This window comes from Cervus elaphus, chromosome 23 (genome assembly GCF_910594005.1).
Source record: "Cervus elaphus chromosome 23, mCerEla1.1, whole genome shotgun sequence".
Taxonomy (NCBI): domain Eukaryota; kingdom Metazoa; phylum Chordata; class Mammalia; order Artiodactyla; family Cervidae; genus Cervus; species Cervus elaphus.
The window spans coordinates 35,416,187-35,441,422 of record NC_057837.1 but is presented as its reverse complement, the minus strand read 5'-3'; the positions used below and the strand labels follow the sequence as shown (position 1 = coordinate 35,441,422).

General features: G+C 41.5%; 1 long non-coding RNA gene across 2 annotated transcripts; it reads left to right on the top strand.

Annotated features, from left to right (window-relative positions):
* Positions 1-602: 602 nt before the first annotated feature.
* Positions 603-23,878, top strand: LOC122681488. Of its 2 annotated transcripts, none has more exons than XR_006337008.1 (3): positions 603-675; positions 22,746-23,023; positions 23,338-23,878. It is a non-coding gene; the product is annotated as an uncharacterized LOC122681488 (long non-coding RNA). The 2 variants fall into 2 exon arrangements; XR_006337007.1 differs by lacking the exon at positions 603-675 and adding an exon at positions 1,014-1,123.
* The last annotated feature ends 1,358 nt before the right edge of the window (positions 23,879-25,236 follow it).

Below are 25,236 nucleotides of genomic sequence, written 5' to 3'. Positions count from 1 at the left end.
ACTCCTGCCTTCAATCTTCCCCAGCATCAGGGTCTTTTCTAATGAGTCAGTTATACTCCAATAAAAATTAATTTTAAAAATAAAATAAGTAATAAGGAAAAAAGCAACTATCTTATGCTTGAGCTCAATACATCTATAATCTGACTCTTTGAGAAGATAAGTTTATGAAAAGTTGCAGTAGAAGATATTTTGAACAGACTCCATGGGAAGAAATGAAGTGTCAGGGTACCCTGGCCTGTTCTCCATGCTGGGGGGCCCCTCAATGGGCATCCACAAGTCTTATCTACCCTTCATTGCACAGAAATAAAAATCTAGGGACTCTCACCAAGAATGAGGAAAGCAGCATATGTATATATTTTAACCCAGCTAGCATTGACCACACCCTTTCAAAGTTATTGATTTTTTTTTGCCTGTAGTAAATTAAAAATAGTCTATGTAGCAGTGAATTTGAAAAACATGTGCTTCCAGTTCATGCTGTGAAGCCACGATTCTCTGTGGCTGTTTGGAAGTCTCTTAGCGTTGTGAGTGGTGCTTTCAAATCCCTGGTAATAGAAGAGGCTCCTTGGGGAGAGGCTGACCCTGGAAAACCAAATAGGTACCAGGAAACTAGCTGCCAAGTGTTTCTCTGAGTGTCACGGAGGGGGGACGGGGAGAAGAGGTCGTGGAGATAACCAGGTATGTGGGGGAAGGGGTGGAGGCAGGGGAAGTAATCAGAACTCGCTTGAGAGATCACAGAAAGTCTTCCCTTAACAATAGTCAAAGAAAAAAGGAAAAGCCAAAACTCTCTCCCGGAAGTTGGGAAACATCACTCGAGTGCATCAAATTATTTTCAGCTTCCATCTCAGAGCCCACATCTCAGCCCCACTTTCCTATTCCTTCACTCACTTTGCTGCCTTTCTCTTCCTGATTGTGCAGTTGACATATGCCTGCTCCGCCTCCCAAAGGCAAATCCTATTTGCGTCCCTCCCAGCTCTTTGTTCTGGAAAAAAAAAAAAAAAGAAGGTCCTCTCACTCTGCCAGCTTTGCCTCCCTGGACCCTTGGCTGCCCTGAAAAAGGACGCCTTGCTTTTGTAGTGAGTGCTTGCAAGGACGTGGATCAGGTTTGCCCTTTTAAATTAATGAGGTGAGCAGAATCACAGGGTGAACTTGAGGGTGGCGCGGTGTTCCTCCCTAGCTGTGGGGGAAGTTTCTATTCTTATCTAAAAACACAGATCAATCATTTCTCTTTCCTGCAGCAACTTAATTTGATTTTTCAACGGTATTATTATCACCAATACTTTCCCCTCAACTTCTTATTTTGAAATTTTTCAAGCATACGGAACAATGGGGGAAAAAAAATGAACCTATTTACTCCTGACCCAGATCCATCAATTCTGCCCCATTTGCTTGTTCTGTCCTGCCTCTGTCCCTCCCCCTTTTTTCTCTGGATTTAATATACATATATTAGCCTTTCTGGCTGAGCTATTTGAAATAAATTGCAGTCACCCACACTGGCTCACCTCTAAATACTTCCTCATGAGTCTCCTTGGATTATTCCTCTGCATGACTCTGATGTCATTGTCCTACCTGATAAAATGAACAGTATTTCATTATATCACCTTATATGTAGTCTGTACTCTTCCGTTCAATTCAGGATCCTATTAAGAGTCAAGCCTTGTACCTGGCTGTTACCACTCTTCGGTTTCTTTATGATGCAACACCTGTATCATATGTTTGATGACTTGTTTTATGTCTTTGTGACACTGTATTTTCTGACAAGTGCAGGCCAGTCTCCTTGTAAAACATTCTACCTTCTAGACTGATCTGTGTCCTCTTGATAGTGTTTCTTTTATTCCTGGTTATTGCTGGTGCTTTTTGCTGTAACTTGGAATAAAGACTAAATGTATGATTCAATTCAGGTTAAATAGTTCTCTGAAGAATATTACATAGGTCGTGTTGAGAACTTACTATTTCATTACAAGAGACATAGGATGTTAGATTGTCCTAAAATAGTTTTTTTTTTCCTCTTTTTTGCCAAGGTTGTAGCCACCAGAACCCTTCCACTGTGTAGATAATAGTTTTCTTTTTCAAAATGATAAATAATCGGGAAGGTGAATACTTTGGAATTGTGAGGATAGTACATCATTAGCAATATTTTGTCCAACAATTTAAGTATCCATGATGATCCCTGCCTGTTTGAATTATTATATTGGGACTGAACGTTGATGATTTTTTCGAATTGTATAATCTATTCTATATTTATTAGCTGGCACTCTGTTAAAAAAAAAAAAGAAAAACACGCTTTCTCTCTCTCCACCTCCATTTCTCTCTGTCTCACTCCCTCCCCATCCTCCCTCCTTTTTGTATAAATTCACAATTTTTGCAATTTTAATTTGTTAAAACAATGACCATCATTTTTCCAATGCCCAGGTTGCCCTAAATTTCACCAGTGGGAGCCCCTTTCTTTGGGACCCATAGCCTTTTTACGTGACCCTATGAATCTGATCACCACTTTGTTTTCTGGCACGAACAGTCCCAGACTCATCTTATGTCTTTTCTGACCCGGATCTGAAATCAACCATTTCCCCTGGGCACCCTAGTTTCTCAAAATGGGGAACAACATTTAGAAACCAAAATCTGGGTACCAGGTGTGCTCACTGCTACTGAACTCAGTGCTCATACTGCTCATAGTCATTTCACTGAAAAAAGCTGGGAGATGTTTTCAAAGTACTCATGAGTCCTTAATGAGTTTCCCATACAAATGTCGTAAGATAAGGCCTTTATCTTCTTTTATATTTTCATGTCTTTTTTTCTTAAAGAGAAACTTTTATTTCTTAAGAAGATTCATATATTTACTTATTTGCCTTATCCAGAATAAAAATAAAATTGTTTTAGAATTATAATACTGTATTGGTCAGGGTTCCTCTAGAGAAACAGAACCAATAGCTCTTCCTCTCTCTCTGAGATTTCCTATAAGGAAAAAATCATGTCCCAGCTTGTAGGCCACCAGGCAAAAGAGGGTCCCTTTTAACTGAGAAAAGAATCAGCTTTTTTGTTCAAGTCCTCAATGAATTGGAGACTCACCCACCCATTAGGGAAAGCCATCTGCTTTACTCAGTCTACCAGTGAAATCTTTTTTAAAAATAAATTAACGTTTAGCTGTGCTGAGTCCTCACTGCTGCGCGGGCTTCCTTTAGTTGCAGAGAGCGGGGGCTACTCTTCATTGCGATGAGTGGGCTTCCCACTGCTGCAGCTTCTCTTGTTGCAGAGCATGAGGTCTAGGGGGCACAGGCTTCAATAGTTACCGTGAGCAGGCTTAGTTGCCCCTCGGAACATGGAATCTTCCCAAACTGTGTCCCCTGCATTGACAGGTGGATTCCCAACCACTGGGCCACCAGGGAAGTCCTACCAATCAAGTCTTGATTTCATCCAAAAACGTTCTCAAAGATCCACTCAGTGACGATGATACACAATTAATCATTATAAATACCAGTATTAGAACTACCAACAAATCTAGTCAGTAAAGTTTCAGCTTTCTTGGTCATTCTTTTTACCTTAGAATATACTCCATTATAGATGTCAGAGATAAAAGTGACTTAGATTAGTCAGAATCAGAAGCTCCTTATAATGAAAAGTTACTTGAAAGAGTTACTTTTCAAGGGTGGCTATTTTATCAACTTGATACGTATTTAAGGTTACTTGCTTCTGTTTGTATTCAATTTTAGAGTTTAAAAAATCCATTTGGATTTAATTTTGGGGTCATTTTGAATATATAAAACATTTATATGGTTCAAAAATCTAAAAGATAAAAAGAAGTATACTCCAAGATGACTGACATTCACCCCTTCCTCCCATCCTGTTTCTACTCACTTATCAAATTGATCATTCTTGTGTTTTTCTTTTTTTTTGCAAATATACTATATGCTGCTTACTGAGATTGTTTTCTAATGGAATCCTGATTTTGATCAGTAAAGTATCACAAATCCACTGTACACATTTCACAGAAGGCAGAGCAGTACTTGACTAGCACAAAAACATCTGGACACATGTTGTTTGACAAATTCTTGTTAATTAACTGACCTCATTCAGATATTCATATGATTATATTTAGATTTGTTTCACTGGACTTTAGGTTGTTTTTTTTTAAAGAAAACCCATACATATCTTGTTATTTTGATTTACATGACTTAATTATTATTTCTATTTTAGCAAACACATTTCCTCTCTAAATTCAGTATTTCCTGACAAGGATGAGACCCTGGAGAATAGAACACAGGAAGTCATGAGGTACTTTCTTTGTCTACTTAACAGAGAAGAGACTTCAGTTGTAACGTAAGGAAAGAATTCTGCTTTGGCCCCACCCCAATTCACGGAAGGAAGTGCTCATCTCCACCTGCCAGGATGTAGTCTGACAGCCAACTCCCTGGAAGAGGAAAGGACTCTTTGAAAACATGGAGCTATCAGTAGATCAGTGTTGCTTTTAGCCTCGCCAGGTGGTACACAGTTGCAATCAGTCATTTCTGAAGCTATGAAAACCCAGTTGAGACTGTGCAAGGAATAGATTATTTAAAGGAACAGAACAATGACAACAGAGATGAGTCTGACTTCTTAAACCTGTCTGTTTTACATTCAGTACTTCACCTGCTGGAAATGTTTTCACCTGTATAATCTCACCTGGTGGCTATGGTAACTATGAAAAGCAGGGCAAGAATTATTATACCTTTATAAAGATGACAGAAAGGAAATGGTAAAACCAGAGATGTTGGCCAAGCAGCCATAGAGCTGGAGCTCAGGGAGTCATTGATCTTTCTTTAGTATGTCAAGTATCGTCAGTTCAGTTACTCAGTCGTGTCCAATTCTTTGTGACCCCATGGACTGCAGCACGCCAGGCCTCCCTGTCCATCACCAACTCCCAGAGTTTATTCAAACTCATGTCCATTGAGTCGGTGATGCCATCCAACCATCTCATCTGTCGTCCTCTTCTCCTCCCACCTTCAATCTTTCCCAGCATCAGGGTCTTTTCAAATGGGTCAGTTCTTCACATCAGGTGGCCAAATTATTGGAGTTTCAGCTTTAGCATCAGTCCTTCCAATGAATATTCAGGACTGATTTCCTTCAGGATGAACTGGTTGGCTCTCCTTGTAGTCCAAGGGACTCTCAAGAGTCTTCTCCAACACCACAGTTCAAAAGCATTGATTCTTTAGTGATCAGCTTTCTTTATAGTCCAACTCTCACATCTATACATGACTACTGGAAAACCATAGCCTTGACTAGATGGACCTTTGTTGGCAAAGTAATGTCTCTGCATTTTAATATGCTATCTAAATTGGTCAAAACTTTTCTTCCACGGCGTAAGCATCTTTTAATTTCATGGCTGCATTCATCATCTGCAGTGATTTTGGAGCCCCCAAAAAAAGTCTGTCACTGTTTCTACTGTTTCCCATCTATTTGCCATGAAGTGATGTGACCGGATGCATCACCAGATGCATTTAGTTTTCTGAATGTTGAATTTTAAGCCAACTTTTTCCACTCTCCTCTTTCACTTTCATCAAGAGGCTCTTAAGTTCTTCTTCACTTTCTGTCATAAGGGTGGTGCCATCTGCATATCTGAGGTTATTGATATTTCTCCCTACAATCTTGATTCCAGCTTGTGCTTCATCCAGCCCAGCGTTTCTCATGATGTACTCTGCATATAAGTTAAATAGCAGGGTGACAATATACAGCCTTGACATACTCCTTTTCCTATTTGGAACCAGTCTGTTGTTCCCTGTCCAGTTCTAACTATTGCTTCCTGACCTGCATTCAGGTTTCTCAAGAGGTAGGTCAGGTGGTCTGGTATTCCCATCTCTTTCAGAATTTTCCACAGTTTGTGGTGATCCACACAGTCAAAAGCTTTGGCATAGTCAATAAAGAAGAAGTAGATGTTTTTCTGGAACTCTCTTGCTTTTTTGATGATCCAGCTGATGTTGGCAATTTGATCTCTGGTTCCTCTGCCTTTTATAAATCCAGCTTGAACATCTGGAAGTTCACAGTTCATGTATTGTTGAAGCCTGACTTGGAGAATTTTGAGCATTACTTTACTAGCATGAGAGATGAGTGTGACTGTGTGGTAGTTTGAGCATTCTTTGGCATTGCCTTTCTTTGGGAAGTATCATCAAGTATGGACAAAGGATTCAGAGAGGACACAAATTCTTTAGACCAAAGTCTGATATAAAATACACAAGTACCTTGTATTACAAATACTCAATATGTTATTTATCTATTTATGTAACAAATAACTCGAAACAGAGTGAAATAAAACAATAAACATGTGTTATCTCAAGTTTCTGTGGGTCAGGATTCTGTGGTAGTTTAGCTAATTATCTATGACTCTCCCTAAGATAAGATATCTTATCAAGATAAAGCATGTGCAAAGACACACACAAATTCAGATACCTCAGATTGATTCATCATAATCTCTAGGGTCAAACAGGCATCACAAGGCTTCTAAAGCTTCTTAGGTGATTTTAACGTTCAGCCATGATTGAGAACCATTGCCCTAGCCTTTGGTTTACCTTTTTTTTTGTGTGGGGGGGGAGGGGGGAGGGTGTAGGGGGGAGAATGGTGCTATTTACTCCAGAAAATAAAAGATTCAGTGGAAGACTGTTTTTATTCCTTACCCAGGCTGTGTCTTAGTTAGATCTTCCTGAAGGAAGAATATAGGTTCAGTTCAGTTCAGTCACTCAGTCATGTCCGACTCTGTGACCCCATGGACTGCAGCACGCCAGGCCTCCCTGTCCATCACCAACTCCTGGAGTTTACTCAGACTCATACCCATTGAATTGGTGATGCCATCCAACCATCTTATCCTCTGTCATCCCCTTCTCCTCCCACCTTCCATCTTTCCCAGCATCAGGGTCTTTTCAAATGAGTCAGCTCTTCACATCAGGTGGCCAAAGTATTGGAGTTTCAGCTTCAGCCTCAGTCCTTCCAATGAATATTCAAGACTGATTTCCTTTGGGATGAATTGGTTGGATATCCTTGCAGTCCAAGGGACTCTCAAGAGTCTTTCCAACAGCACAGTTCAAAAGCATCAATACTTCGGTAGGTAATACTTAATGAGTACTTCATAATACTTAATGTGTGAGAGAGTTTTGGTGGATCAGCTCTCTCTTACTAATCCCCTGTGTATGAAGCTGTATTCAGGGTTCATGTGGAGGTGATGTCATTGTCTCTTTTGAAGGATCTGTTAGTCACTCACTCTCTTAGTCTTTTTCTATATGGGAATATCTTTAGCATTCTTGTATGAAAATTTAATTAGGTATAGAATTCTAGGTTGACAGTTATTTACCCTCAGCGTGTCTGAGCTATATAACTGCCACTGAGAAGAATAATTTTAGCCAAATTATTGTTCCTTTATAAGCCATATATTTCTTCTCCTGTTGCATTTGTTTATTTTCAATTTATATTATAGCAAATAGTGAGAATTTGGGAGACCTTTATGTATGAAAATAATGTATTGTCTGGCTTGTGAGCTTCTTCCTAGGGAGAGATTATAGATTTCTTTCTGTCAGATGCTTCAGGGTTTATCAATGACCCAAGATAACATTTTATGTTAATTTCTAATCTTAGACAACACAGACTATGAATGTGCTATTGTTTCCAATCTCAAATCTGCATGAGAGGAGGCCTATGGTTTACAAAATCTTAGGGAAACATTATTTTTCTATCCAGTCAAACAAGCTAAGAGAGATAATATTCCTCGTTGTTCACCTGTGTTTGTGAGCACATTTCAGATTTTTTTTCAGTCCTGAAGAATTCCAATTTTATGTGGGAGTGGTATTTCCAACTCCTCATCTTATTTGTGGGATTCCTTGTTAACTGAGTCTAAAATTCTATTCTCTACCCTCCATTGCATTCACTGCTATGATATTCAGAGGCTTCTTCAGGTTAGGCCCTGGAATTTACCTTAAGTTTGTGTACTCAGCTTCATATCTGAAAAAATATATACATTTGATATATTCTTATTAGATTTTTTGTGTTTGTGGATTTGTTTTCAAGTTATCTGATCTGCTATCTTGCCTTAAATATTTTTGTTATAGCTATTTTCTTTAACTTCTGCTATTTTAGTTGTGATTTCTACAAAAATTGCTTAAATAAGATAAAAAAGTAACAGGTAGCTAGGAGATTTTTATGAGTTTCCTCTAATTGTTAGTTCATTTCTAATTTTGTAGCCTTGGAGATAATGAGGCCCATTTTTATTCCATCAGTTCTTAGAAAATAGTGATTCTCTGTTTTCAGGGTACAAAGTCATATGTATGTCTATGTATATATATGTAAATTGTATATGCATATGTGTGTGTGTTGTGTGTGTGTGTGTGTATGTGTTCAACCTTATTGTTAATTGGGTTTGGATCCTCGCCATTTTGCCCATTAGAACTTCCAGGACTGAAAATAATTATTTAAATTATCCTATTATTATTGTATTTTTATTTATTCTTCCTTGGTTATTCTAGGCGTATATAAAATGTTTTCTGCTGTGTTTCTGCTTTATTGTCTTTGTTATTGCTGTTTTGTTGTCATTTTGTCCTTAAACAATGGTCAATTATAGCCTCATTTTGAGTCATTCCCTTAATCATCATAAATTGCCTCCTTGGTTTCATTTAGTGCTTTTTGTCTTGAGTTAGCCTCATCTCCTATTAAAGTTAAAATATCCACTTGCTTTTGTTGCAGTATCTGCCCATCCTTTTATTTTTAATATTTTGGGTTCAATTTATTTTAGATACTGCTCTTTTTGTGTACTACATAGTTAAGTAAGTTGCTTTAAGCTATTGTGGGGGTGCTTTTTTAGGTTAAAGATCTATTTATGCTTGTTCTTATAACAGATGTAATTGGTTTTAATTTTTTATCTTCTGCTTCTGTACTTTAGCTTTATTTTCCTTTCTTTTTTATATAGTTTTATGTTACATTATTTCTATGTATTATTTTATGTTATGTTTTATTCTCTTAGTAATTTGGAAGGTTCATAGATGTGTTTTCATTTTTCCTATTGGTTCCCCTTATAATGCTTCAGTCTGTTTAACCAACCCCTAATATATTGATTTAACAATGTTCTCAATGTCAATATTTGTTAAATTCTACTTGTACAACCAGTTGTTCCTTTTCCCCTTGTTTTAACTCCCAAGTCTGGTCATTATATTCTTTTATTTCCTCATTTTGAGAACCCCTTTTTGCTAGAAATAGTGAACTTAAGCTGGTATTTTGTCTTTACCCAGTTAGGCTGCTGTGACAAGATGAGAAATAGCAAACATGCACTTCCACCCAAGAGTCCTACTCCACCACCAGCACCCTACCCTTACCATTGTTCATTCTGTCATTGACCTTTACGTTATTTATCTCAATGTCTCTTCAGCCATGATGTGCTCGGGACAAGCCTTTGGCAGCAGGGATCCCAAACTTTGGGTGCCTAAGGACACCTGACTCACAGACCTTAACCCAGGTCTCCTACATTGCAGACAGATTCTTTACTGTCTGAGCCACTAGGGAAGCCGAAAGGGCCATTCTTCAGGGGAGGCGTGAACTCACAACCTCAGCATTGCTCTGCATGTACTGCTGTGTAAGTACCACTTGCTAACCGATTGTGCCACTGGAGCTCTTGAAATTTGGAAAGTATGTTTTTTGTGGGTTTGTTAGTGGCTCAATCATGTCCAACTCTTTTGCGACCCTGTGGACTGTAGCCCACCAGGCTCCTCTGTCCATGGAATTCTCTAGGCAAGAATGCTGGCATGGGTAGCCATTCCCTTCTCTAGATGATTTGCCTGATCCAGGGATAGAACCTATTGAACCCAGGGAATCTCCCACATTACAGGCAGACTTTTTACCATCTGAGCCACCTGGGAAGCCCACAGATTCTCCGCCCATACATAAGTAATTCAGAAAGAAGGTCTAGGTAGACCCCAGGAATCTGCGTTTTAAACAAGTTTACCCAGTGAGTGTGTTGCAAGGGTTCTGGAGGCCATACACTGGGAGCGTCCTGATCTAGAGATTCATGTTGCTCTGAAGTCTGAGCATTTGCTGCCTCGTGCCGTGATCAAGGGGGTGGAAGTGACAAGCACATGGAGTTGCTATTGCATTCTGTTTTGCCCACTTACATGTTTCACATTTCTTCTTAGTTGCCTTCATACAGACTGAGGACAAGAAGGGTGGTGGTGTGCCAGGGGAACCACTGAGCTAGTGTTTTTAGCCTTTATGACTTACTTATCTACACTATGCATCATTGAGGAGCAGACAAGAAAAGACAAGCCAAGAGCTTATTTATACCCTAAGTACTCCTTACCTATGCAGAGATGGCTTTATAAAATTCAAATTAATTTTGTATTTTTTCCAATATAATTAAGAAAAAATGATGTATGTGTATCTCTGAGAGATGGCCTCATAGGGTGGTTTGACACGCAAGTTCTTCCAGAGTACAAATTGCCATTCCACTACTTATGAATTTGGTCAGTCTCTCATGTACTCCAAGCCAGGATTTCCTCATCTATAAATGAGGAAGAAGGTGGTCCGACCTCCCCCACAGAAGTCTTGTTAAGATCAAATGAGATAATACACGTAAAGTGATTGACACAGTGCCTGGTCCAGAGCAAACCTTTATCATCATCATCATCCAGAGGAATGGCTGTTTAAGTGCAATTCCTAATATTTAGGAAGATTGGCAGTTTTTCACACAGATGAAAAAACTTGGATACCTCAAGATTTTGTTATATTTCTTAGGCACATCCAAACTCCTTTATCTCACTGTCCATCTGTTCCCTTTCTCCATGCTCCTTGGAGCCGCTGGTTTCAATTTCAAGGAAAAATATCAGGGTCGGATGAAAGGAATTGAAGAAAGTTCAAGTATTTTTGTTGGAACTTCTAGCATTCTGTGAAAGCTTTCTCTGGCTTGCATGTAGGGTGGGCATCCAGTGACCGTTGAGGTTTTGTAGAGCAAGGTGGGGCTCTCTGGGGGACAAACAGGAAGCATGGCCACCTTCTCCAGGCTGTGTGACTCTGATTTCACATCTACACCTGCACTCTGACTTCTGGCGAGAATAACACCTGTCCCATGTTCTGTTCAAAGGTCATGTTGGAATGAACAGAATGTCTGGAGGGTAGGAACAGGCACCATCACTGTTATCAGGGCTCTCACGAGAGCCTCCTCCTTTGTTCCAGCTATAAGGCTGGATGCCAGACCTGGGGGACAGGGGAGCTTGTCCCCACTTCTGAAGCTACACTCTGAAGTGTGAACAGTATGTCAGTGAAGACAAACCACAGTTCCTAGCGGCTCTTTTTCCAAGGCTGTTAAGGCTGCACCTGGCTCTCACTTCCACCTCTTTCTGGTTTCCTGACCCCTTCACTTCATCAGCTCTCCCTGCCCCACCCCACCACCGTCTTGTTCCTCTTGGGCAGTTGCTGTCTCTCCAGTGGCTTTGCTCTGGTCTCCCCATTCTCAACAAAACCTTTCCTAGAAGGGCTCTCCCCTCAGCACCTGTCCCACCCCTGCCCCTCACGGGCTTCCACAGTCTCACACGCTGCCCTAAATGTTGCCCCAGGTGCACTTTGCACTGCTGTTCGTCATTGCGTTTCCTCACCTTGACTTAATGGTCAGTTAAGCATGGCCTCCAACTATCAAACCCACTGGACCCCTTTCCATCCAGTCTTTAGCAGCATTTTGACACCGTACCTCCTTTGGTTTCTGCACCTGTATGCTGTCCTGGTAAATGATGTTTTTCAAGATTTTCTTTTTGATCTTTTTCCCTTGCAGCACTCATTTGACTCTGGTGATGTTATCCTCTTTCATGACTTCAAATCTGGGCCAAATCAGCCAAGAGTGGTCTTCTAGGTCCCTGTTTCCAACTGCCCACTTGAATGTTGTGTTTGTTCTTTATCCTTCATTCCATTAATGTGGTGTATCACCACATTTATTGACTTTCATATGTTGAAACATACTTGCCTCTCAGGTTATCCCTGATCATGGTGTGTGATCTTTTTAATATGTAGTTGAATTTGGTGTGCTAGTATTTTGTTGAGGATTTTTACATCTATGTTCATGAGGGATATTGGCTGTAATTTTCTTTTCTTGTAGTTTTCTTGTCTGGCTTTGATATCAGGGTAATGGTGGCATCATAAGATGAGTTAGGAAGTATTCCTTCATGTTCAATTTTTTTGAAAGAGTTTGAGAAGGATTAGTATTAATTCTTATTTAAATGTTTGATAGAATTCAGTGGTGAAACCATCTGGTCCTGGACTTTTCTTTTTTCTTTTTTTAACTTTTTATCCTGCATTGGGTATAGCCAATTAAGAGTGTTTTGGTAGTGTCAGGTGGACAGTGAAGGGAGTTAGCCATATGTATACATGTATCCATTCTCCCCTAAACTCCCCTCCCATCCAGGCAGCCACATAATATTGAGTGGAGTTCCATGTGCCATACAGTAGGTCCTTGTTTGTTATCTACTTTAAATATAGCAGTGTGTGTATGTCTAACTTTCTAGGCCTTTCTTTGCTGAGAAGTTTTTGATGACTCATTCAGTCTCCTTATTCATTATTGTTCTGGTTAGATTTTCTATGTCTGCATGATTCATTCTTATATGTTTCTGTGATTTTACCAGTTTCTTCTAGCTTACCCAATCTGTTGGCTTATAAGGGTTCAGAGTAGTCTCTTATGATTCTTTGTATTTCTGCAGTATCCATTTTACTTATTACATGTTTCTGTTTCCATTTTTAAGTTCTAGTGTGTTAGAGTCAACTTTTGCAGCATAATAAATAACTGTAATATCTCAGTGTCCTGAAACAGCAAGTATTTGTTTCTCCCTCACATGTATGTTGGTGGATTGGGGCAGCTATCTTTCAGGCTGAGAATCAATCAGGTTTGATCCAAGTTTCATTCTTTTATGGGGCTGCAGCTGCCTAGAGCATGTTATTCTCGTGATGTGTCTTAAGGTCTAATCACAAAACTAGTTCTTCTGCTCTATTCTATGACCAAAGAAGGTCACAATGTCAAGCCCAGTGTTAGTAGATGAAGGTGATGAGAAGGAGAAATATGGTCTACCACCCTGACACCTTTCAAGGTTGTACAAAGAACCCTGCCTTCTGATTTACTTTTTAGGAGTTGATGTTGGGTCATTTACTTCTATGATCTATTAAGAGATAATGTTGTGCCAGTTCACATAAAATGTAAGAATTCTGCAAGTATACATCCCACTTTCCAGCCCCATCTGTTAGGCTACAGTTGTTATATGTAATATAACTGTAAACATTATACACTCCAAAATACAAAGTTTTTCTTTTATTTTGAACAATCATATGCATTTTTATGAAATTAAGAGGGAAAACTAGCCTTATGTTTATTTAACATCATTACCATTTCCAGTCTTCTCCATTTTATGCAGATTCACACCTGTTACATTTCCCTTCATCCTAAAGAGCTTTTATTGTAGTCCAGTGCTGCTGATTAAAAATGCTCTCTCACTCTCCCTTTGTTTCCTTTTTACCTGAAGTGACTTTATATTGCCTTCATTCTTGAAGGATATTTGAGCTTGATATAGAATTCAGTGTTGGTATCTTTTTCTCTTTCAGTCGTTGATGATGTCATTCCACCTTTCCTGTCCTCCCTTTTTCTAACTGGTCCCTGCTAGCCTTCACTCTATGACCCTACTGTCCATGCTGGAACCTGCATCTCTTTCAAGAACAATGCCTACCTTGTTTAGAGATTCAATCTTAAGTTTTATCCCAGGAGAAATGCCCTAATCATTTGTGATATGGAAATATAATAGATGGGGGAGGGTCATGGCTAACCCCTTAGTTGTGTAGGCAAAAGAAACAACAATACCTTTATTTCAGATGTTAGGTCTGTATATTCAGAAAATTAAAGAGGTCCTCGTATTAGAATTAATAAAAGCCTAATTCTAATACAAGTGAAGTGAAGTCCTCTTTAATTTTCTGAATTAGGGCTTCCCTGGTGGCTCAGATGGTAAAGAATCTGCCTGGAATGCAGGAGACTCAGGTTTGATCTCTGGGTTGGGAAGATTGCCTGGAGAAAGGAATGGCTACCCAGTCCAGTATTCTTGCCTGGAGATTTCCATGGATAGAAGAGCCTGTTGGGCTACAGTCCATGGGGTTGCAAAGAGTTGGACATGACTGAGTGACTAACACTTTCACTTCTTCATATTAGATTTAATAAAAGAATAGTATAATATAGCCAGATACAGTGTAAGCTTATGAAATCAATACCTTTTCTTTATGCTAACAATATGAAGTTGGAAGTTAAATTTTTTATAAATACCACTTATAGATAGAAAAAAAGTAACATATTTAGAAATAAATTTTTAAAAAAGCTCAGCATGCTTATGAGTATAACTGTCAAATATTATTGAAGAACATAAAACAAAGCCTATATAAAGAGACAGTTAATATTCTTAAATGAGAGATATAATTACAAAAAATGATCTGTCATTCCAAGTTATATTAATGTTATTTCAATGGCGTCTCCATTTTTTGGAGCTAAATAAAGTCATTACATAATTCATATGGAAGAATACATGTCTAAAAACAGTAGGAGAAAATAGAGTTTGATATTAGATTTATGAATATATGGGAACTTAGCATTCATTAAGGTGGGACTTTGAGCCATATTAGAAAGGATGACTTATTTAATAAACGGTTCTGACTAGGTCACTATCCATTAGTACTAAAGATACTACTTGTATTATATAACTTCTTAGTAAGACAAAAATACTGAAGCAATGAATGAAAGAAAAAAGTGTAATATAATAACTGTATATAATTATGTATGTATGAATAGAAATATATATGTACAATTTTAAAATAATTGACTACATACAGCCATCCTGACTGGCGTGTAATGGTACCTCATTGTGGTTTTGATTTGCATTTCTCTAATAATGAGTGATGTTGAGCATCTTTTCATGTGTTTGTTAGCCATCTGTATGTCTTCTTTGGAGAAATGTCTGTTTAGTTCTTTGGCCCATTTTTGAATTGGGTCATTTATTTTTCTGGAATTAAGCTTCAGGAGTTGCTTGTATATTTTTGAGATTAATCCTTTGTCTGTTTCTTCATTTGCTATTATTTTCTCCCAATCTGAGGGCTGTCTTTTCACCTTACTTATAGTTTCCTTTGTAGTGCAAAAGCTTTTAAGTTTCATTAGGTCCCATTTGTTTAGTTTTGCTTTTATTTCCAATATTCTGGGAGATGGGTCATAGAGGATCTTGCTGTGATTTATGTCGGAGAGTGTTTTGCCTATGCTCTCCTCTAGGAGTTTTATAGTTTCTGGTCTTACATTTAGATCTTTAATCCATTTTGAGTTTATTTTTGTGTATGGTGTTAGAACGTGTTCTAGTTTCATTCTTTTACAAGTGGTTGACCAGTTTTCCCAGCACCACTTGTTAAAGAGGTTGTCTTTTTTCCATTGTATATCCTTGCCTCCTTTGTCAAAGATAAGGTGTCCATAGGTTCGTGGATTTATCTCTGGGCTTTCTATTCTGTTCCATTGATCTATATTTCTGTCTTTGTGCCAGTACCATACTGTCTTGGGAGCCCCTTATACAGAGTGAAGTAAGCCAGAAAGATAAAGAACATTACAGCATACTAACACATATATATGGAATTTAGAAAGATGGTAACGATAACCCTATATGCAAAACAGAAAAAGAGACACAGAAATACAGAACAGACTATTGAACTCTGTGGGAGAATGTGAGGGTGGGATATTTCAAAAGAACAGCATGTATACTATCTATGGTGAAACAGATCCCCAGCCCAGGTGGGATGCATGAGACAAGTGCTCGGGCCTGGTGCACTGGGAAGACACAGAGGAATCGGGTGGAGAAGGAGGTGGGAGGGGGGATCGGGATGGGGAATACGTGTAAATCTATGGCTGATTCATATCAATGTATGACAAAACCCAATGAAATGTTGTGAAGTAATTAGCCTCCAACTAATAAAAAATTAAAAAAAAAAAAAAAGAAAAAAAAATTAAAATAATTGACTACATACAATTTAAAAATAATTATATAGCAAGAGACACACTAAATAGAATCCAAAGGCAAATACTAATATACTAGGGAAAATATGATCTACATGCATGATGATCATATGTACACATGTAACATATAGTACATATGTACAGTGATCTCTTCTATAGAGAGCAATCATATAAATAAAAAAGAAAATGAGATACAACCAACCCAGCAGAGATGGCCATATATTCTTAGATCATAGTTCAGGCTGTTTCTGGAAAGCAGCTGTCCAATCAGGAACCCGTTTCCCCAGCCCCTCCCTATTTGCATCTAATGATAGCCTATGACTAGTTCTCACTGAAGAAAGCGGTTGCGTCATTGCTATGGTGAGGCAGTCAAGGAAAGGTGTTGATTTTCCACCCTCTCCTCCTAAAGCTCTAAGGAATGAGAGAGCCAGAAGATGGAAGAAGCCCACATCCCTGAATCATCTAGAAAGCTGCCCAGCAAGCAAGGGTGAACCCTGGAGATGCTCAAATGCTCCCGGGGGGTTGACCCAACCCCCCGGAGAGAGTATAACCACTGAAGTCTAGCTGCTGCTGGTACCTCTGGTACCTCTGAGCATGGCTGATACTAGCATCAGGGATGGAGGGGGCAGCTGGAGCCTTCTCTGCTGCTATGGAAGCAACACTAATGGAAGCTGGAAACTAGAAAGGAAGCCCCTTTCTCCTTCCTCCCACCTGCCAATTTCCCCTCCATGCCCCACCCCCCCAATCAGCACAACCCAACAAGAAGCCAGTTGGCAAGGGAGCTGGAGAAATGGAGTTTGGGGAGCTCTACCCCATTTAGAGGGGTGGGCTCAGAGCTGAGAGATAGCAGGTTCACCCCTGAAACAAGAGAACAAAGGATCTGGAGCCAGAAAGCCTGGGTTCTGGCATCAGTTCTGCCAGAAAGAATGGCCTGTGAGAGGTTGCCTAACCTCCCGCATCACATCTCAATTTCCTCATTTACAGAGGGTGGGTGACATCACTGACCTCAGAAGGCTGCTGTGAAGATGAACAGAGTCAATATATGTACAATTGCTTTGTAAACTCCACGTGCCGTTTTAATGCAGGTGCTTTTATGATGGTCAGTTTTGTTGAAAAACCACACAGGAAAAGTGTATCTGAGTACCCACGGGGTTGTGCCTCCCCCCAGAGATCCAAGTCATGACCAAGCCTCCTTCTCAGAGGTTTAAACATCTTCCAAGTGGAGGAAAAAAAAGTGTTAGATGCTCAGTCGTGTCCAGCTCTTTGTGACCCCATGGACTGTAGCCCGCCAGTCTCCCCTGTCCATGGGATTTCCCAGGCAAGAACACTGGACTGAGTAACCATTCCCTGCCCCAGGGGATCTTCCCAACCCAGGGACTGAACCCAGGTCTCCTGCATTGAAAATGGATTCTTCACTGTCTGAAGCCCACCTCCAAATCAGGTGGTGAGCCGTGATGCTCTGCTCAGAAGTCCAGGTAACTGCAAAGTTTCCATCTCAAGATCTGCTCTCCAGGAGAGGGTGAGATGGATGGAAAGAGCAACATGGAAACTTACATTAATAATATAAAGTTGATAGCCAACAGGAATTTCCTGTATGGCTCAGGAAACTCAAACAGGGGCTCTGTATCAACCTAGAAGGGTGGGATGGGGAGGGAGATGGGAGGGAAGTTCAAAAGGGAGGGGATATATGTATACCTATGGCTGATTCACATTGAGGTTTGACAGAAAACAACAAAATTCTGTAAAGCAATTATCCTTTAATTAAAAAAAAAAAAAAAAAGGATCTGCTCTCCAAAGCCTGAGCCTGGTACCCCGTCCTCAGAGGCTGGGTGGCCAGCTGCACAGAGACCCCTCCCAGAGGTTTGGATAAGCCCCTCCTCCCACACCTGGAGCCTGATGACGACACCTCTTCCCTTTCCTCCCAGCCCTGCATGGTAGTTCCTTCCTGCCGTGCACAACCCCTGGGCTGCCTGAGCCTGCTCCGTTGCTCTTTCAGCCTTCCAATGCCTGAGGTATGGGTTCTGTGCATTGAAATACCTTCTCTTTCAATAGAGGTGGGCCTTCTCTTTCCCTGACTAGAACCTGGCTCAGAGTATTTAGGGTACCAGAAGGAGGGGACACCAGAGATAGGAACATGGACTGGATTTGCCTGTATCTTTGGCCTCAAAAGTAATGCTGAGCTCCTTGCCAGCGAAACACTGGGTATTGGCAACTTGTGCATATACAGTGGCATCGTGATTAATTAGTATTAGTTGTGGTTGCTTGCAGCAAAGTGGCTGTTGAAGGCAAGGCTTTGAGAAACCAGATGGCCACTTCTGCCTACCTTAGAGAACTTCCAGAGAGAAAAATGACAGGTTCAGACCTTTCAACTTTGAGCTCTACTTTTAGGACAACGACATACACTGCGTAGGATATAAATGGTTTCCAGAACCTACAGAAGCTACTCCTACATGGAGGAAATACAAAGTGTAGCGACTTGTCTTTCACTTTGGAGATAACATCCTGACGTGCTTTCTTTTTTTAAATTTTGTTATTGGGGTATAGTTGCTTTACAATGTCATGTTAGTTTCTACTGCACATCAAAGTGAATCAGCCGTATGTATACATATATCCCCTTTCTCCCACCACCCCCCATCCCACCTGACAAGATTTTGAATGCCGAAGACCCTGCAAACTGGAGAAGAGGGGTGTGGTGGCATCCTAGGATGAGCACCGAGTGCGGGGATGTTTCTGTCCTTTATGAGTCCTCACTGGGTGGCCTTTACAAGAGGCTCACGCTAATTGGATGTACGATGGTGCTCTGTGGCATTGGCCAGCTTTCCCTGCAGCCACACCAGTGCTCAGTCAGTGGGTCCATGTGTAGAGTGGCTGTGGTGGCAGGGATGGGAGCCCTGCATCTTCTCCACGTCTCAGCCTTTTCCTCACTGTGGCTGGCCTGTTTGCCAAGTGCCTGACCCACCAACAGCAGAAACACATGCAGAGCCCTGAACAGGAAGTGACATCACTCCTGGAGGCAACCTGCAGGCAGAGTGATTCCACTGGACCCTTCTATCCTATTAAGGAGGGAGAAGCAATTTATGCTATTGGAAGGAAGCCCTTATTTTAGATGGGGTTTTCCTTTTGCCTGAAACACTTCTGTATCATCACCATCCATGGGCACAGGGACTATGTTATCTGCTGTCATTGTGTCCCTCATAAGTTTGATTCTGCCAAAGAACTCGTTTCATAGCAAAAGAAGCACAGCCGTGAACTCTTAGAATGACACATGCTCGTCCCATGTGTCACATCACCCAGAAACATCTGGCTTCAGAGACTGCAAGAGTGGTCCTCAAAGGAGGCAGTTATAGTGCAAAGTGAGAGACAATACCTGAGACACTGGATACCACTCTGCAGTGTGTGGTCATGGAGACTTGGTGTGGTTTCCCCCATAACCAGAGTTGAAGAGTCTAGAAATCAAGGAATGAAGATGGATTTGGCTTCCATCATTAGTAAATCTCCTGGAGAAACTGCCTTCCCATCTCAGCAACTTTTGGTTTAAAGTTCTTAGCTGATTACAGATGTCTGCTTCCAGCAGGGGACACAATGCCACCATCAAGCTGACAGTCGGGACCTCTACCTGGACCTTTGGACTTTCATGCCACTGAACCAGTAAGCGAAGAAGAGTTTGCCCCCTGGCTGGAATGATTGATCCTGATTACCTAGCGTAAAACGAGGCTGCTGCTACCCTGTGGGTGGAGGATTCTCTAGAGGCACGAAGTCCCATAACAAGAGTTGGTCCCGTGAAGAACTATAAAAGTTGATGGAAAATTCTAGTAACCTAAGAACAGTAAGACTACAGAAGATTCCATCCCTTAGGAATCAAAGTAGGAGAAACAAAGTATAGAACTTGGACTGACAGAGAGACTGGCTATCTGTGGGGAAAGGGAAGAAAAGGGTTGCAGAAATCAGCAGTGGCCTGTGTCTCATATAGAAAGGAAGATGGAGCAGTGATGCTTTTCCTCTTCATTTGTCATCACATCATTTCATACCAGCCTTGTTGTCAACGGATAACTCTATCATGTCTGACTCCAGGTTACAGAGATTCAGGTGGGATTGCAATCGAACCCAAAGAGGAATTCATAACAATCTGAGATGGGGAGGGAACAGATGGGACCTGATGTTTCACCTTCAGTAGGGAGAGGCTCTTCATTTGTAAGACAGAACTAATGCATCTGATAGGGCAGAAGCGAATCCTCACTGTTGTAGGAAACCTCCAGTAAGGTATACAGTTGTGTTTGGCTGTTGCTGGCCAAACAGGTGTTGACTGATCAATTGTCCGTCAGCTCTGAGACCATGCTTCTCTATACTGCTCTGTGATTTGCAGGCTGAGACTCTGAAAACTACATTTCCTAGCCTCCCTTGCCAGCTTCCTACTAGGTCTGTTAGTGGTCAGCACCAGAGGGGATTTGGAAGGTAGAAGAGGAAGGCAGGAGAGACAGGAGCATGTGTCCACGTGTCTGGAGACCAGTGGAACAGGACTTTCCTCCAGAGACCTGAGCAACAGCCCCATGAGGCCCCCTCATCCCAGTTCATAGCTGGTGACACCACCTCTTCCATTTCATTTCCCTAGGTGGCTTCTGAAGTTATTAGTTTCTGGGTTCCTCTAGTATCTCGTTTGCTCTTTCAACTTTCCTAACACAGGTGTCACCAATTTCCTGTGCTATTAAAACTTCTCTATTTGGAGTATTTGGTATGATTTCTGTTTTCCTAACTAGATTTAGTATTGTTACTCTCTACCTTATTATAAAAGAAATGCCTGATCTACCTGTCTATCTATCCATCCATCTATTCATCTATCAGTTCATCTATCCATCTATCTAGCATCTTTTATCTAATACAACCTAATTTACCTAGAGAGGATGGCAGGCAATATGATGTTTGTGAATGATTCCTGGGGTCAGAGGTGATTTTAATCCAAATTTCAAAATGACAGAGCTTGCTTTTGCCCCTTTTCTTCCTCCTTTGATCTCTATCCCTTCATCCTGGGAGTTCAGAATCTCACATCCCCTCCCTTCCAAATCTGTGCCCCTTTTCAGCTAATTTCTTCTAAACCTAACTGATAAGTAATGGAAAGCTTATGAAGAAAGGTGCAATGATTTTGGAATTGTTGGTACTTTTAGAAACACCCTTGAAGTCAACAAAACTTTTCAAAATCAAAGGAACTCAACAAAGTGACTAGAAGCCAACCTGGCCAATTATCGTGAAGGGTCACACTGGTTCACCCTAGTCAAGACACTGAGTGGGTTCCATGGTAGTTCTCTGAAACTCTGGAGCCTCTGGAGCTGATACACTTTAATAAAAGAGACAGCAGCTGAACATTGTTCAGCTTTTTTTTCAAGTACTGCAAAAACCAGACAAAATAAATCATGTTCCAGAAAGATGATCATATGCAAAATACTCCAGCACTCTTGGACCTGATTTTCTCTTCCTGGTAACATCAAGGAGAGAGTATAGCCATCAACTGGCAACCTGAGTGTATGCAGAAGCCAAGAACTTTCTCTTTGTGTTATTTACTTTAACATGTATCAAATAGGATGATTCTGCTGCAAGTAACAGGTAATCCAACTCAAAATTACTTAAGTAACTCAGCAATTCCACATCTAGGTATAGATGCAAGAGAAATGAGAAAACTATGACCATATAAAAGTTTGTACATGAACATTCATAATGGCATTATTCATAATAGTCAAAAGGTGGAAATGACCCAGATATCCTTCAAGTGATAAACGGATAAACAATGGAATATTATTCAACTATAAAAAGGAACAAAAGATATGTTTGTATGAGATATGCTGCAATATAGATAACTTTGGAAACATGCTAAGTGAAAGAAGCCAGTCACAAAAGACCATTTTATTGTATGATTCCATTGATATGAAATGTCCACAATAGACAATTCTAGAGAGACATAAAATAGTGGATGCTTACATCTGGGGTCGGGGGATGGGAGGATTGGGAGGCTATAACCAAAATGTCTATAGGATTTCTTTGGGAGGGGGTGAAAATGTTCTAGCAATAATTTGTGGTGATGGTTGTACAACTCTGTGTGTGTGTGCATGCTTGCTAAGTTGTTTCAGTCATGTTCGACTCTTTGACTTTATGGACTACATCTGGCCAGGCTCCTCTGTCCATGGGATTCTCCAGGCAAAAATGCTGTGAATATATTAAAAACCATTGAATGGTACGTTTTTAATAATATGTGAATTATATTTTATCTTACTATTACCCAAAAGTTACTAAAATAATAAATTTATTTCTTCCATAACAAGAAGTCCAGAATTAGGTCACTTTAACAGCTGATCATTGGAAGGGCTGATGCTGAAGCTGAAGCTCCAATACTTTGGCTGTCTGATATGAAGAGCCAGCTCATTGGAAAAGGCTCTGATGCTGGGAAAGATTGAGGGCAAGAGGAGAAGAGGGCAAAAGAGAATGAGATGGTTGGATGGCATCACTGACTCAATGGACATCAGTTTAAGCAAACTCAGGGAAATAGTGAAGGACAGGGAAGCCTGGCATGCTGCAGTCCATAGGGTCACAAAGAGTTGGACACTACAACAACAGTTGATTAATTCAGCAGTCTCACCAAATCATCAGAGGCTTAGCTTCTCTCCATCTTGTGGCTCTGCTGTCCTTAGTTAACTGCCCTGCATCAGATTCAGACATCCTGGAGTCAGAAACGAGAGTATTCTTTTCATATGTCCCTTTATTTCAGGAAGAAAAGCCTTTCTCAGAATTGTCCAATCTCACCATCCGTCATATCTCACGGACCAGAATTGCTCTCCTACCAGACACCTACCCAGTCATCAGGATGACCTTGGCTCAGAGCAATCAAGTTTCACCCTGCATCCTACAGAGAAGAGATAGGTGCTGGAATTAACCAGAGTTCCGTCAGTGTGGAAGAGGGGGTTGGTGACTGTCAGAGAGGCAACCCCAGCAGCTGCTGAAAATGATGTAGGAAAGAGAATTTTCTTTCAGGAAGATGGTAGCAGAGTGAGCTATGAATTTATATCTCCCTCACTCTCCCTAACATCTTTTATATTTGTCTATAATCTATATCTATCCATCCATTCTGTCCATTCAACCACCTAACCAACCCTTCATCCATCCTACGTATGTAGGTATGCATGTATTTACCTATTCTTTCTATCTCTCTATCTATCATCTCTGTCATCTACCTACCTACATACCTACCTATCTGTACACACATACAGATTTAAAATACCTGTACTTTTGACTTCTTAGAATTAAGAGGTATGACTTTTACTTTTTTTTTTTAACTTCCATGATTTGCATTTTCATCAAAGTGCCCCAGGTCCAACAGGATTAGAAGGAGGAGTGATGATGCAACCAATTCAGCTGGCATTCCCGTCACATCTTCAGAGTGTGGTGTGGCCCTGGGGTCCAGTTTGCTCACCTCCTCTCTGCTGGGCCGGCTCACCCTGGGCAGCAGAGGGGAGGAGAAGGTATGGCTGAGGTCCCCTAGAAGACCCCACTCCCTCCACTCCCACCCCCACCCCCGTCTCTCTGCCCTCCCCAATCCCCAACCCTCGCCGACATGAGCTCCCACTACCTCCCCGCCCCGGTCCCATGTGGTTGTGTTTAACTCTAGAATTTTGAACCCACCTCAAGCTGTGCCAGTGGGGAGATCAAAGTCCATAAAGTGAATGTATTTCATAAACGGTGAACTTCTGCGAAGAAACCAAACTCACTTAAGCCAAAGCCAAGGGGAGTGTGATGCTTTGACTGATGCTTGAAAGGAAGAAAGAAGCTTGTTTCCCCTGTGTGTTACTTGTTTTTTTTTTTTTTTTTTAGAAGACTGTTTATTAAAGGCCTCACTTTAAGACAAACACAGAGAACTCTCATGTTCTTTTTGTAACCACGACGGAGCCCTTTGAAGCCTTGGATCCTGAGTGTGAGAGCGGACGGCTGTTTGCCCTCTCCTGGGCTCCATGTTTAGTTAGCTGGGTCTTGAAAACTCTGAACCTCTTTCACCCTTGAGAGAGGTGTTTGGCGTGGACTCTGAGAGCAGAGGGAGGGGATGATGGCGTCAGGACTTGGCACCTATATTCAAGCTTCTCTGCAAACAAGACCTGAGCCCAGGACACTTCTTTCGCTGCAGGAGATCTGCCGGAGTCAGCTCAGCTGCCCTGCTGGGTCCCCTCCCTGTGCTCCACCCAGCGGTGTGCGGTCCTCAATAAAATATCAGCTCTGGGAGTGGGGAGGGGCCCCATTTCCTTGGTGACTGGTCCCAAGGTGGCCTGTGGCACCCACCACCCACAGCACCCTGAGTTGGAGACATCAGCATCATAACCTCCCCCTCTACCTCTCCACAGATCTTCCCCTCCTGGGCCTGGGAGTCAACAGAACAACATTTCAGCACATGTTTCTAAAGTGCAGTTGCCCCGCCACGGGGAAAGCTCCTCCTCTTGTTTTCACGTCCCGCTGCGGAGAGCCTGGCTTCCATCTTCCCCACCCCAGCAGCGATCACCGGGCTATTCTGGTCACTTCCTCGGACAGTTCCTTGAATTGTTTTGATGCCATTGTGTGAGTCACTGAGCCCAGCTTCCTTTCCCCTCTCAGGCAGCTGGGAAAATCCGGCTCCCTCCGTATTTTCCTTTGTTAACTGCTGTATCCTGAAGTTGGGCAGGCCCAGCCAGGCAGGGGCGATGTGAGCCGTGGACCCAGCGGCCAGCTCTCCCGGGCATCCCAGGTGTCCTTTGACAGGTGGAAGGCCATCCTGGGAGGAGGCAGGCTGTCTGGGGTGAGGAGGTTTTCCCACCTGGATTTCAAGGTCTCCGTGGGTGAGGGTGGGACCCCAGTCCTGTCCTAAAGTTAGAGGTGGGACATTGATGGAAGAGGATGACAGCTTTGTCCCAACCTGTAAACACAGATTGTGACCTTGTGGTTTGAAAGATGATGGAAGCTTAAGTAACATTTTGCAAAAAGGCTGGAAAACCCACGGCTGATGCAGTAACTAATGAGGCATTCACAGCCAAGGCGGCTGTAAAGACCCAGGCGAGGCCAGAAGGACCAAGATGGATGCGACTGTGGACTGGCAGGACCTTCCTCATGGAACCTGACTCTCCTGGGACCTCGACAGCATCCCAGGATTGAGCAAAGGGCCAGAAGCACTCTTCCGAGAAAATGATCTTGAAACCAAAGGTGTCTAAGCCTTATGATGACATCTTGGGTCAAGGCCCCAC